General features: G+C 51.3%; 1 protein-coding gene across 2 annotated transcripts in view; it reads left to right on the top strand.

The window, feature by feature from the left end:
• The first annotated feature begins 11993 nt into the window (after window positions 1-11993).
• The window catches only part of SFMBT1 (Scm like with four mbt domains 1), a 108093-nt gene continuing 107827 nt past the window's right edge, over window positions 11994-12259 (top strand). For both annotated transcript variants that reach the window (XM_036994825.2, XM_036994826.2), the window contains exon 1: window positions 11994-12225. The gene's annotated coding sequence lies outside the window, so the exon portion shown is untranslated. The remainder of the gene's footprint in view (window positions 12226-12259) is intronic.

The raw sequence follows: 12259 nt of genomic DNA, 5'->3' as shown, positions 1-12259 counted from the left end.
TCAGAACCTCATGCCCCCTGCTTTGAGAGAAATCTTCTGCATCCGTGGATGTCTTGCTGCCCTTGTCTAGCCTGGATTAATACTTGGTCCATAGGCACACACCTGATCATCTGATCATCTACATTTGCCTTCTTACAGCACTAAACTATGTTTTCTACCTTCATCTTGCATCTACCTACCACTTCAGCATTTTATTAAAAATAAAAATAATAATAATAAGAGAAATGTGGGATCAACATATAAATCAAGTACAAAAATCAAACAAATATTCATATTTGACCTGATTGTTTATAGGTCATATTGCATGATCAAAACCGAAAGTTTCTGTGATGACTGCCCTTGTACTGTTCACCATGTAAGAATTTATTCACTATGTAAGAATTCGTTCACCATGTAAGAACTTGTTCGTTATGCTTCAGAAGATTGGAGACTGACGAGATTTGGCTTGAGATGGATTAATGATTGTACATTGAGCGTTGACCCCCCTATACTGATTTTTATTGTTGTTAACGACCATTTGATCAATAAATATGAGAGATGCCCTCTCAAAAAAAAAAAAAAAAAAAAAAGGTAATACAATAAAATTAAAGGACTCCCTTGGCCTGTTACCCACCAGCTCAGGGTTCATGAGGCCTAGCAATTTGATATTTCTCTATGAAATGAGAAGAATAATCACACTCCCAAACCAATAGGTTTATTATATAAATAAACTACCTTTTAGTAGTATGTGTGTTTAACATGAATAGTTGACTTTTTTTTGAAGTATCTTTGATACACAATCATATTGGTTTTGAATATACAACACAGCGGTTCACCAGTGACTCCTATGATTAAATCCTCACCCCCTCGACGGCAGTGACGTATTGCTGACTTTCCGAATGCTGCGTGATCGGGACATGGTTGCACATCTCCCGGTGCCGGAGCTCAGCTGTGCCGAACGCCCAGGCCCTGCAGGCAGCATGTCCTATAACAGCGCCACCCGATGCCCTGACTTCCTGTCCCTGTCCCCTTGCTTTTGTCTTCAAATGCTCAGTCCCTTTCCTTCAAAAGCTCAAATCTCAAGCTATCTTCTGAGCTTATTTTTTTCTTTCTCCCTGCCCTGCAATTAGATTTGGGCTGGGATGGAGGCAGGTAGGGATGTGGGAGAAGCCTGGCAGGGCAGGAAATGTCTGGCAGAGCACGTCTTCCAGACCCAAGGCCAAGGTGCTTCTGGGAGAGTCCGCTGCCCTGTGGACACACAGGCCCCCGAAAACCAGCCACCTCTGCCCTCCTCCCCGAGTCCCTGTAATTGCGGCAGAGCACGTGCAAACGCGGACATCCCACAGGGTTTACTCATCACCCTGTTCCTGGACCTCTGGGGTCTTATTCCTCTCTAATAGCCCCGCCCTCCCCAGCCCCACCCCGAGGATCTCACTGGGGCCTGGGGCCCTTATCTGCTTCCCTGTCTGAATCATTCAACCACAGACACCTCCCACACTCAGGTCCCAAGAAGGGCCAGGAGCAGAGCTGGAAGGTCACCTATGGCCTGACCCCTGCCCACCCCCTTGGGATGGGCCCAGATTACCGAGGTGGGAGACACCTGGTCCCAACCCAAAGGTCTTCACGTCGGTCAAGGCAGGGGCTGTGTGGCGGGGCCTCCCCTGAGGCAGAGCCCACCGGCTCCACACCCCCAAGCCTGGGTGACCCTGGGGGTTGAGGTCGGCTGCCTGCTGGGTGGGGCCCATGTTCCAGGCTAGACCTGCCTACAGCCTGGCTCCAGGTTCCTCCCCGGCATCTGACGGCAGGACGTGCTGAAGGTGTGGCCGGCCTGGTCCCCGCTTGGGCTAGTCTAATTAGGGGGAACTGCCCCAAAGTGACTGGCTTGGGAAAGGCTGACCACTCTTGGCCCTCTGACCCTGGATGAGCAAATTCCGTTCTCTCTCTGGCTTTACTTTCTGCCTCCAGAAAATGGTGTGAAGGGGCACCTGCCACAGGAGATTGAGAGGCGATGGACTGGGGGTGCTTGGGGCAGCTGGAAGGTGGGGACCAGACCCAGGAGCTCAGCACAGATGCCAGCATTCGCCAGGTGCCAGGAGAGCCAAGGCGTGAGCTGGGGTGTCCCGGACCTGTGTCTGATGCTTCTGCTGCCCTCCCGGGCCCACTGTCCCTCTTCCGTGCCCCCCACGAAGAGCACTGGGGATATTCTGGCCAGGAGCCCCCAGGGGCTCCAGGGAAATGGAGTGCAAACCCGGTTATTGATGGAAATGGGTTTTCAAAAAGCCCATTCTTGTGAGGCCCAGCGCACATGTCCCTTTGACCATGGAAGGCCCCACCTGGGGGACGGTGGGCAGAGGGGCGTGTGGGGCAGGACTGGGCTTTCTGCCTGGCGGCCAGGCTTTGGGGGCTACGTCGGAGAACATCTGAGCAGATGGATCACAGGCAGGTGACTTCTCTGCACTTGGGTTTCATCATCTGTGAAGTGGGTAGAATACTGCTTCCGGCACGGGGCTGTTGTAACCACCGAACAAGTCCTCACGTGATCAGACCGTCCAGCGCAGCACTGCACACAGAGGAGCTGGCTTCAGCTCTGCTGCTCAGGAAAGGCCCAGTGCTCGAGCCCCAGGAAGAGGTGACTGCCTTCGTGGTGCGTCCTGTTCATGTGCCCCGTCTGTGCACACCTTGTCTTTGCCACTGTGGGTCCTCCAAGGATGCATGTGTGTGGGTGTGGTGGGTGTGGTGTGTTTCCACATGTAGACAGCCGTGTCCTGGCACAGGTGTCCTGGTGGGTCCCCCGGGGTCATTTCTCCAGCAGAAGGTAACAGGAAGGCGCCATCCGAGGAAGGGCAGGTGCTTGGAGGGAGGGAGCAGCGGGCAGGCTGAGCTTGGGAGGTGGTGGGGCTGAGCTCCTCCCCGCCTGGGGACACAGAAAACCTGGGGTCCGGGGGTGGAAGGTGGTCCAGCTCCCTTGAGGGCACGACGTGCCCATCAGGCTGTGATCTGCTGGCAACCTGGCAATAAAGGCCTCCCAGTCCCCACACTGTAAGCTGCTTTGTCTACACTTATGCCCCACTCACCAGCCAGTGGGCTAGACACTCGGTCGTCACTGACCGCAGAGCCAGAGCCTCTCCCAGCAGAGATCTTACAGGACCGCTGCTGGAAGGGAGTGCTGTGTGCAGGCACAGGGTCACTGCCCATTCCCCACAGTTGCCCCCTCCCAGGGCTCGGCCCTTTGGAGCCCACATGGGGGCTTGTTTTCCATAATGAGGAATAACTTACATTTAGAAAAGTGCACCAGTCATGGCTGTACCGCTTGGTGACTTGCCGGGTAGCCATGACCCGGAGGAAGGCTCATCACCTCAGAAAATTTGTCACTGTCTCCTACCCCAGAAATAACCACTGCTCTGACCTCTGCCCTCGGAGCTTAGCTTTGCTGTCTAGGCCACGAACTAATGTAGCCGTGCAGTAGTTCTTTTCCGTGTCTGGCTTCCTCTGGAATGCTTTTTAGATGCACCCATGTTCTTGCGTGTGGTGTTTGTTCATTCCCTATCAGTGACACTGTATGACTTTACCACAGTTTATCTATCTGTCATTCTGTTGATGGGCGTTTGGGTTTTCTCCAGTGTTTGGCTATTGTGAATAAATCTGCTATGAATATTCTTGTGCAACGCTGTGTGTGTGGACATGTTTCTATTTCTCTTGGGTAAATACCTAAGAGTGGAGAAACTGAATCACAGGGTAAGTGTGTGTTTAACTTTATAAGAAATTGCCAATCGCTATGGATGTGAATTCTGGTTGTTCCCCATCCTTGGAGGTCCCTCTGCTCCAGACTCTTGGTGGCCTCAAAAAGCCCACCCCATTGCTCCATCTGGGGGTGGCAGGTATCCTCTAGGAACCCAGAACCTGCTGCAAGAGAGGCTCTGGCCGGTGTGGGCAGGTGCAGGCCATAGCCTCTGGGCACCAGCAGGGAGCAGCGAGCCCACGTTTGGTGAGCAGGCACCACACACAGGCCTTCATGTACTTATTTAATCCCCTGGGGGCTGGGGTCTTGTGGGAACTGCAGACATGTTCTGTTTGCAGACAGCCTGCCCACCCCCACAAGCTGCCTGTCCACAGCAGCCCCTCCCTGGACGTCCTGTTGAATCTGTCACATGACAGCTGCACAAAGGCTCTGGGAAGGTCTGCGGAGCCTCCCTGCGGCTCCCCCCTGCAGAGGCAGAGAAAGAGCAAGCCCTGGCCAGAGAAGGGACTCTGCCCCTGCAGCGGGGCCACCACCCAGGAGAGGGAAGCAGGACTACCCTGGAGAGAGGCCTTTCTGCGCCCCCAGCTGCCACTGGGACTAATCCTGGGGAGGCTTCACTCCGCTGGGAGCACCACAGGGGAGGCCGCGTGTCGCGGTTCTGACGGTGAGCCCCAGTCTGGCCTGTGTGGCACACAGCAGGTGTCGGTGGGAGGACGGATGAATGAGTGATTCAGCCTGACTCTGCTGCTTGGAAAAATGCTAGAAAGCTCCTTCTCTGGAATAGTCACAAGTGTGTTCACAGCTCACTCCCCAGTCTTAGAGCTGAAAGAAGTGTAGACGTGTCTGAGTGCCGGGCTCTGCTTTCCACAGCCCACGTGTCATCAGCTGGATTTTAGGGATGAAGTCATTGATAGGAGGAAGTGAAGTGACTGCCTCAGCCCTAACTGGGTGATGACAGTGGAGAATGGAAACTGGAGGACCTGGGGGCCAGACCTAACAGGAATGCACATCCCATACCTCAGGGATCACAGAGCGATGGGAATGTTAGAATCCAGCTGCCCACATTCATTTTGTACAAAGCTAGCGGGTAAAGCAGGTCCAGTGGCATGGTCGCTGATTTTGTCGGTATTATGCACAGATCACTCTCCTCCCAACTCCGCCCAGTGCTGGCAAGTGGGGAGTGGGTTGGGGGCCTAGAGATGGCACCATGCATCTGGCTGTAAGCCCAGCCAGGTAACTGGGGGGCTCTTGTCCGTCACGGAGGTTAAGCCGCCCTGTAGCTGGAACAGGCCCCAAACACGCACATTCATTATGTGTCCTTGTCAGTGTTTTACACATTCACACCAATATCCTAGCAGCTACTGTAGCTAAGCTACACCTTAATAAAAAGGGGAAAATGGTAGTATGGGGTGAAGCAGAGGGGGGTATGGGACGGGGCATGTGTCCCCAGGGATGGGACAGGCAGTGTGGGGAGAGAGGACCCAGGACTGGAGTGCTCAGGTGGTGCTTGCCCAAGCCCAGCAGGTGGGTTCAAGGAGCTACTTGGGGGGACCCTGGCCATATCCCCCTCCACCCCGTCCTCTCCTGGTGCACTTGCCCTGCCAATTCCCTTCTAAGGGCCAGTGACCAGCACTCTTCACAAACCTCCCAGCCCTGACCCTCCAGGAGGACCGGGATGGGTTTGGAGAATGTTCTATGCCTGAGCGGACCCTGCTTCTTACTCCCCTCCATGCTCCTGGGCTGCAAACAGCTGGAGAGAGGAGCCCTTGGCCAGCTTAGTGAGCTGTGGTGTCCTGCTTCCAAATGCAGGGGGGATCTCAGGTAACAAGGGGAGATCTCACATTCAGGGGTGGGAGAGAAGACAGGCCAAAAGCATGCCCACTATATAGTTCCTCTTATGCCGGCCCCTCGGCCCCAACCTGACCCCCAACTCTTAGAATTGGCCTCTCTGGGGTGGAGCCTGGCTAACTGCTTCTTTCAATGCAGAATCCAGAGCAGGGGGGTAGAGGATAAATGCCCCATAAAGGCATATACATTAAATAACCGTGTGTATGTATCTATATACTTACATATATTTGTATATCTGTGTGTGTGTGTACTTTTTAATGTGTATGACTGTTAATGGGGCATTTATTATATATATATAAACATATACTTAATACATGTTATATTGATTACATTTATTATGTATTATGTATTGATTTACATATTCCATCTTTTATATTACATATACATTTAATATTCCATACTATCTTTCATTATAAATGTTTTCATAGATGTGTTATTTTAATAATTAATATTGGTGTGTATTATTACTATATTATATTTAATATATATTATATAATGTAGATGCTGTTAACTAATAGGACTAAAAACACATGTCCACAGAAAGACCTGTAAACTAATGTTCACAGCAGGATTATTTATAAAGGTCCTAAACTGGAAAGAACTCAAATGCCTGTCAGCAAGGGAGTGGATAAACAAGCGGTGGTATATCCAAGCCATGCATACCACCCAGCAAGGAGAAGGGGGGATCTCAGGTAACAAGGGGGGATATCAACATCATTCAGCTGTAGGAGAGAAGACAGGCCAAAAGCATGCCTGCTATACAGTTCCACTTACGTAAAATTCTAGAAAATGCAAACTAGCCTCTAGTGACAAAAAGCAGATCTGTGGCTGTCCGGGGGTGGTAGCTAAGGGAGAAGTGGGTGGGAAAGAGATGTGAAAAAGGAAATAATTGGTTTTCTTTATTGTACTGATGGGTTCATAGATAAAGTCATATGTTAAAACTAATCAAATTGAATAATTAAATATGTGTAATTTATTGTACTTCAGTTATACTTTAGCAATGCAGAAAAAGCATTTTCAATCCCATTCTTTAACAATATTAATATTTACAGTATTTCCATTTTCTTTAATATCACTTAACAAAAATTTAATATACTATTTTGTGAGGGGCAAAATTATTTTATTTCTTTGATAAATGAATATTACTTAAGAATAGTGTTTATCTTATTGTCTTCCTTTAAATTTTCTATGTTTTGTGTATGTTTTATGATATATGTAATATCCTACTAGAATAGTATGTATGAATAAAATAATATGATCTAAACATACATAGACATACTGGAGGGTGTAGGCTCAACTTCTGATGTGGGTACAATATTTTGAAACCCAATAGGGCAGAGAACTGTTTATTCCCACTCCTTGAGTATTCTGTATGATTAAAATAATATTATTTAACCTGAAATAAAAGAGTGGTTGAACATGAAAGGGAAAAAAGGAATAATCTTCTGATACATGTAACAATGTGAGTGATTCTCAAAAACAGATACAAAAGAATATTCCAGTATAATGATTTTTTTTTAAACAAGCAAACTTATGTATGGAGATAGAAATCAGACCAGTGGTTGCCTGTGGGTAGGGGTGTCACCCATCAGGGACAGAAGGAACATTCTGGGGTGACAAATGCTCTGAATCTTGATTGTGGTGGTGGTGATCTCTGTCAGCTCCCAGAGAACTGTACACTTACAGTTTGGATGGATGTTATTGTTGCACATGATAGCTAACAAAAAATACGAGTATTATTAAACCTCACTGTACTGTTCAAGCAAAGCACCATCTGGGCCACATTGGACTCAAGGGTTACCAGACTGTGTCCTCTCTATCAGTCACTACAGACTTTTCTTTTCTCATACAATTTTTAAATTGAGATATGACCCATATGCCATAAAATTCACCTTTCCAAAGTGTACAATTTTGTGGTTTTCAGCATATCGTGAAGTTGGGCAACCATCACCATGTCTAATGTTTACAACATTTCACCAGCCCAAAGAGCCACCCCACCTGTTTTCCCTGCATCGCTGAGGGTCCGTGGTCACCTGCATGGTGCCTGTGAGCTCTTCTTAGCAGATAAGAAGGTCAAAGTGCAAAAAGGCTTAAGAAAAGTTTATGGCCCAATAATATAAAATTGAAAACATTGTGCCTGTAAATTAGTTCTCTTTCCATGAACAGGGAAAAGAAGACTGTGAACGCAGAGGGGCTCCCTGGGAATGAAGGGGCATGGCCCAGGGTTGTGGCAGGTGAGGATGGAGAATGGGGTCAGGGCTCCTGAGACTTCCCTAAGGTGGGTGACAGGACAAACAGGCTAAGTGCTTTAGGTAGACAGAGAAGGAAATGGAGAGGTCTCAAGAGGACTCCTGGAGGTGGTGGCTTTGGGACTCAGCTAATTATTTCTTATACTTTTGTTGTGCTTTACAGTTTGCAGAGTGTTTACAAACAATATGTCCCTGTATTCTCAGGACCCAGCAAGACAGGGGGCATCATGCCCATTTTGTAGAGATGAGGAAACTGAGGCCCAGAGAAGTGAAGGGTCCCAAGAAGTGAGACGAAGTCTGGACTTGCCCCCAAGCTGTCTGTCTCCAAGTCCACCACTTTCCCTTGGACCACAGCTGGTGGCTGGTGGGGGGATTCACAGGAGCCAAGACATGGAGACTGGGCAGGGCAGGTGTTCGGGGGACGTGGGGCAGTGGTGCAGTGGACCAGGCCTCGGGGGAGAGTGGCATGGCATGAGCAGTGACTCTGATGGGTGACCGCCTGATCACCTGTGCAATTAGTCGTGGCAAGTCACGTGTGATTGAAGGGAGCTGGCTGGTCACTGGCAATGGAGAATGGCTGATTGCTGACAGTGGGGCCTGGGGATGCAGAACGCAACTGGCCAAGGGCTCCACTGGGTCCCAGATCCCAAGCCTGGCCCTCATTCTTCATTCAGAACAAGACCCTGAGTGGATGCCACCTTCAGGGAGCCGGCCTGCTTCAGGGGTTGCGGTTCCTGTGGGATGGTCAGTGAGGACAGGGGCTATTACCTCCAGCCCACAGAGCCAGTGGGACGTGCAGACAGAGCTGGCAGTGGCCAGGGGGCCTCATGGGGGTGCCAAGCTCTGGTCTTGGATGCTGCCAGCTGACCCACTAGCCACCTCATCTCTGCTCTCAGGGAACTGATGTCTGTCTGTGGGGTTGCACAAGGCCACAGAATCTAAACAAATGACAAACAATTACAAATGAGAAATACTAATTGTGAAGAAACAGCTAGGGCGGAGAGAACCTGTTTAGATGTGGGCTGGGCAGGGATGGCACCTCGTTAAACTGATCCTGGAACAGTGAGACGGTCCCAGCCATGTGGACGTGGATGCCGGAAGTGGGATGGAGAGTGTGCCAGGCAGCAGAAATAGCATCTGCAAGGGCCCCGAGGTGGGAAAGACCTTGGCATACCTATGGGATGGAAAGGAGACGGGTGCAGTTGCCCTGCAGCCAGCAAGCAGGTGAGTGGTCAGGTGAGTTTGGCAGGGAGCTGGGGCACGGTCAGCACCAGTCTCATAGGCCAAAGGAAGTCTTTGGGACTTATTCAAAGTCAAATGGGAAGCCTTTGAGGCTCTTAGGCAATGCTGTGCCGTGACTAGAGGTCAGTTTTCACCGTGGTCCTCCGGGGGGGCCTCTTTGACTAACTCCCACCCGAACTGCCAAGCAGCAGAGTGATCGAGGCACCAGCACAGTGTTTATGGCCTGGCGCTGCCTCTCATGAGTGACCTGGGAGCTCCCAGTCTCCTCTCTGTCCATAGGGAATGCCATGGCCTACCCCGAAGGATGTTACAAGGTTCAAAGGAGATTTCGTGCATGTGCAAGAACCTACACCTGCTGGGCTGGCCCAAGGCAGACCCTCAGATGGTCGTTTCAGCTGCTCCTCCTGGTTCTCTGCTCTTCCTCGAGGGTCATGAAGGCAGGCAGTGGAGAGATGCTGGAATCAGTGTCTGTCTGAATTTTAAAATATTTGAATACATTGAAGGATGGCACATGGCCTGATTGGGAGAATGAAATATTACAGAGCATTTGATCTGTTTAAATTAATTCATAGGTTTAATGCAACTCCATGCAAAATCTCTTCTTTTTTTTTTTTTTAACAAAAAGTATCTGTAAAACAGCTGACACTTACTGAGCATTTCCTATGTGCCGGGCCCTGACCTTGTGGGGCAGGAGTTACTCTTACTCCCGCATGACAGACCAAGATCCTCAGGCCTACAGGGGATAAGTAACTCGCCAAGTGCACAGGCTGTGAAGTGCTGAACCTGGATGGTCCCATCTCCAAAGGCAGTATTCGTAACCACTCTATGATTACCTAGACTGTGTATGGATACATAGACCAGTGTGGACATCAAGTGATATTCTGAATGAAAGAAGACTCCACTGGGGGGAATCGAGCCCTGTTAGATGTTAGAGCCTATTTTAGAAACCAATATTTAGATTCATATGATATCTGCTCAAATTGGGTATATGGAAGGAAATAGAGAATTCAGAAATACATCAACCAACACCAAAAGCCTAGCATAAAAGTGGATTTTACTAAACAAAGAATTATCTAGTAAGTGGTGACTGCATAAACAATAAAAACTGGTGATGTTGGTGATGAGTTAAATCCATATTTCACTCCACACAGCAAAATAGACTTGGGAGGGGTAGCCATCAGATAACTAAATATAAAGCGAAATTTTAGCAAACGAGCAGACAATACACTATCCAATGGAAGGAAGCTAACTTTACCAGCACTGAAGCAATAAAAGAATTACAAAGGACTAGCATGACAGATCGAACAGGACAATAAAACAAAAGAGAACAACAGACTGGGAAATGTTTGCACCATTGATGACACAGGGGTATCTATAATATACAGAATGCTTATTCAAAGTTAGAAGAGGTTCAAGATCATTCACAGAATAGGGAATACAGATAGATAGTAGGTGTAAGCGAAGACATTTATTTTAAAGTCATATGAGAAATGCTAAAGTAACCTTGAGCTACTGATAGACACTATGCAAGGTGGACCAAAAAAGGGACGGACCCGATGCTTAGAAATGTGTATCGAACTCCTTACATTTGGTCCTGAGTGGCGGCAAAGTGCCGCAGCTTTTTGGGACTGTTCTAGGGCACTTGTGGAGCACACCCACTCTACCTCCACAGACTTCCACCTGGTTATTCAAATGCCAGGAATTTGTCCCAAGTGCAGAATTAAAAAATATGTTGTGCACAATTGTAAAAGCCAGTGTGCCCTATTAGGAGACTGAATACATGGGGGCATCTGTACACCTTAAACATGAATCGTGAACGAGAGAAAAATGTTGGTGATAGTAACACAAAAGAGAATGTGTGGCTGTAATTATGCAAAGATGTGTATAGGGGGAGGGTTTTATGGGTGAAAAGTTACATTCAGCAGTAGCATTGTGGATAATTTATTCTTCCCACATTTTTCTTTCTTTCTGGTAGTCATAATGTCTTTTCAGGGGCGGTAAAAAAATCTGGATTCAAATCCAGCTATCAGTGTGGCTTTGAGCAAGTTTGTAAAGTGGGGTGACACTTGCCAGCGCGCGGGTGAGGTCAGTGGGAAGCGGCCTGAGCCCGCGCCCAGCACCCAGACCCCCTCGGCGGCGGTGGGGGAGCCGCCTCCTTCCTGAAGGGCAGGCACCATCAGCGCCCTGCCGAGGCTCCTCCCCGGGCCAGCGTCTGGCACTGATGGGTCTCGGTGGAGCGAGGGAACTTTCTCGAGCAGGTGAGGAGGGTATGTTCCCCGGGCATCCGCGCTCGCTGGGGAAGGGGTGAGCTCGGGGGTGGGGATGCGGCTTGGGGGGCGGCCTGCAGCCGCCTTCGAGCGTCGGTCCGAGCCCAGTCCGCGCTCTGCCGCCCGAATCCGCCGCCGTCTCGTGCTCGGCCGGGAATACCTCCTGCAGAAGCCTGCGGACTTCAGCGCTGGGCCCGCGTTTGGCTCCGCAGGCAGGGGGCACTTCCAGGGGGCGCACGCAGCCCCATCCCGCGGCGACACGCGCCTGTCCCTGTCCGCCCGTGCCCTCCCGTCGGGGGCGTCATGTGCGGACCGCATCCGTGCGCGCCCCACGGCCGACCGGCGACCCCGGGTGCCCGCGCTCCGTACACAGCCCGAGGTGAGGCGCGGGGGCCCTTCCCCGGGGGTCGGGCGCGTACAGGTGGGCGCGGGGCCCCCGGGGCGCGTGTTCCCGGCGGGCAGTCTGCGCGGGTCGCAGCGCCGCCGTGGCCCTCGGGCGTCCGCAGAGACTGCGGGCGGGGCGCGAGAGCGGAGGGCGGCCGGCGGCGCGGGAGGCCGGGCCGGGGCCACGCGCGCGGCGCGAGGGGCGCGGGCTGCCGGGAGGCGCGCGGGGCGGGGGTGGGGGGGGGGGCGCGGGCGCATGCGCTGTGCGCGCGTGCCATATTGGAATGAGCCGAGCGCGGAGCGCCGCCGCCGCCGCCGCCGGAGCGCGGGTGGAGGGGCGGGGAGAGCGCCGGCCGCCGCTCCGCCGAGCCCAGCAGGAAGAAGGGCGCGCGCGGCGAGCGCGGGCGGCGGGTGGCGAGGGCGCCGCGCTGGGAGCGAAAGACGGGAAGAAAGAAAGCGAGCGAGCGCGAGACGGGAAGCCCGCGGTTGAGCGGGCGCGCGCGAAAACTCCCGGCAGGTAAAAGAGCGGGGCCGCCAGCCGGGCCTTCCCG

The sequence above is a fragment of the Manis javanica genome, chromosome 3, assembly GCF_040802235.1.
Source record: "Manis javanica isolate MJ-LG chromosome 3, MJ_LKY, whole genome shotgun sequence".
Classification (NCBI taxonomy): Eukaryota; Metazoa; Chordata; class Mammalia; order Pholidota; family Manidae; genus Manis; species Manis javanica.
The sequence above is the reverse complement of the archived record's forward strand: the minus strand, read 5'-3'. Positions and strand labels throughout refer to the sequence as shown.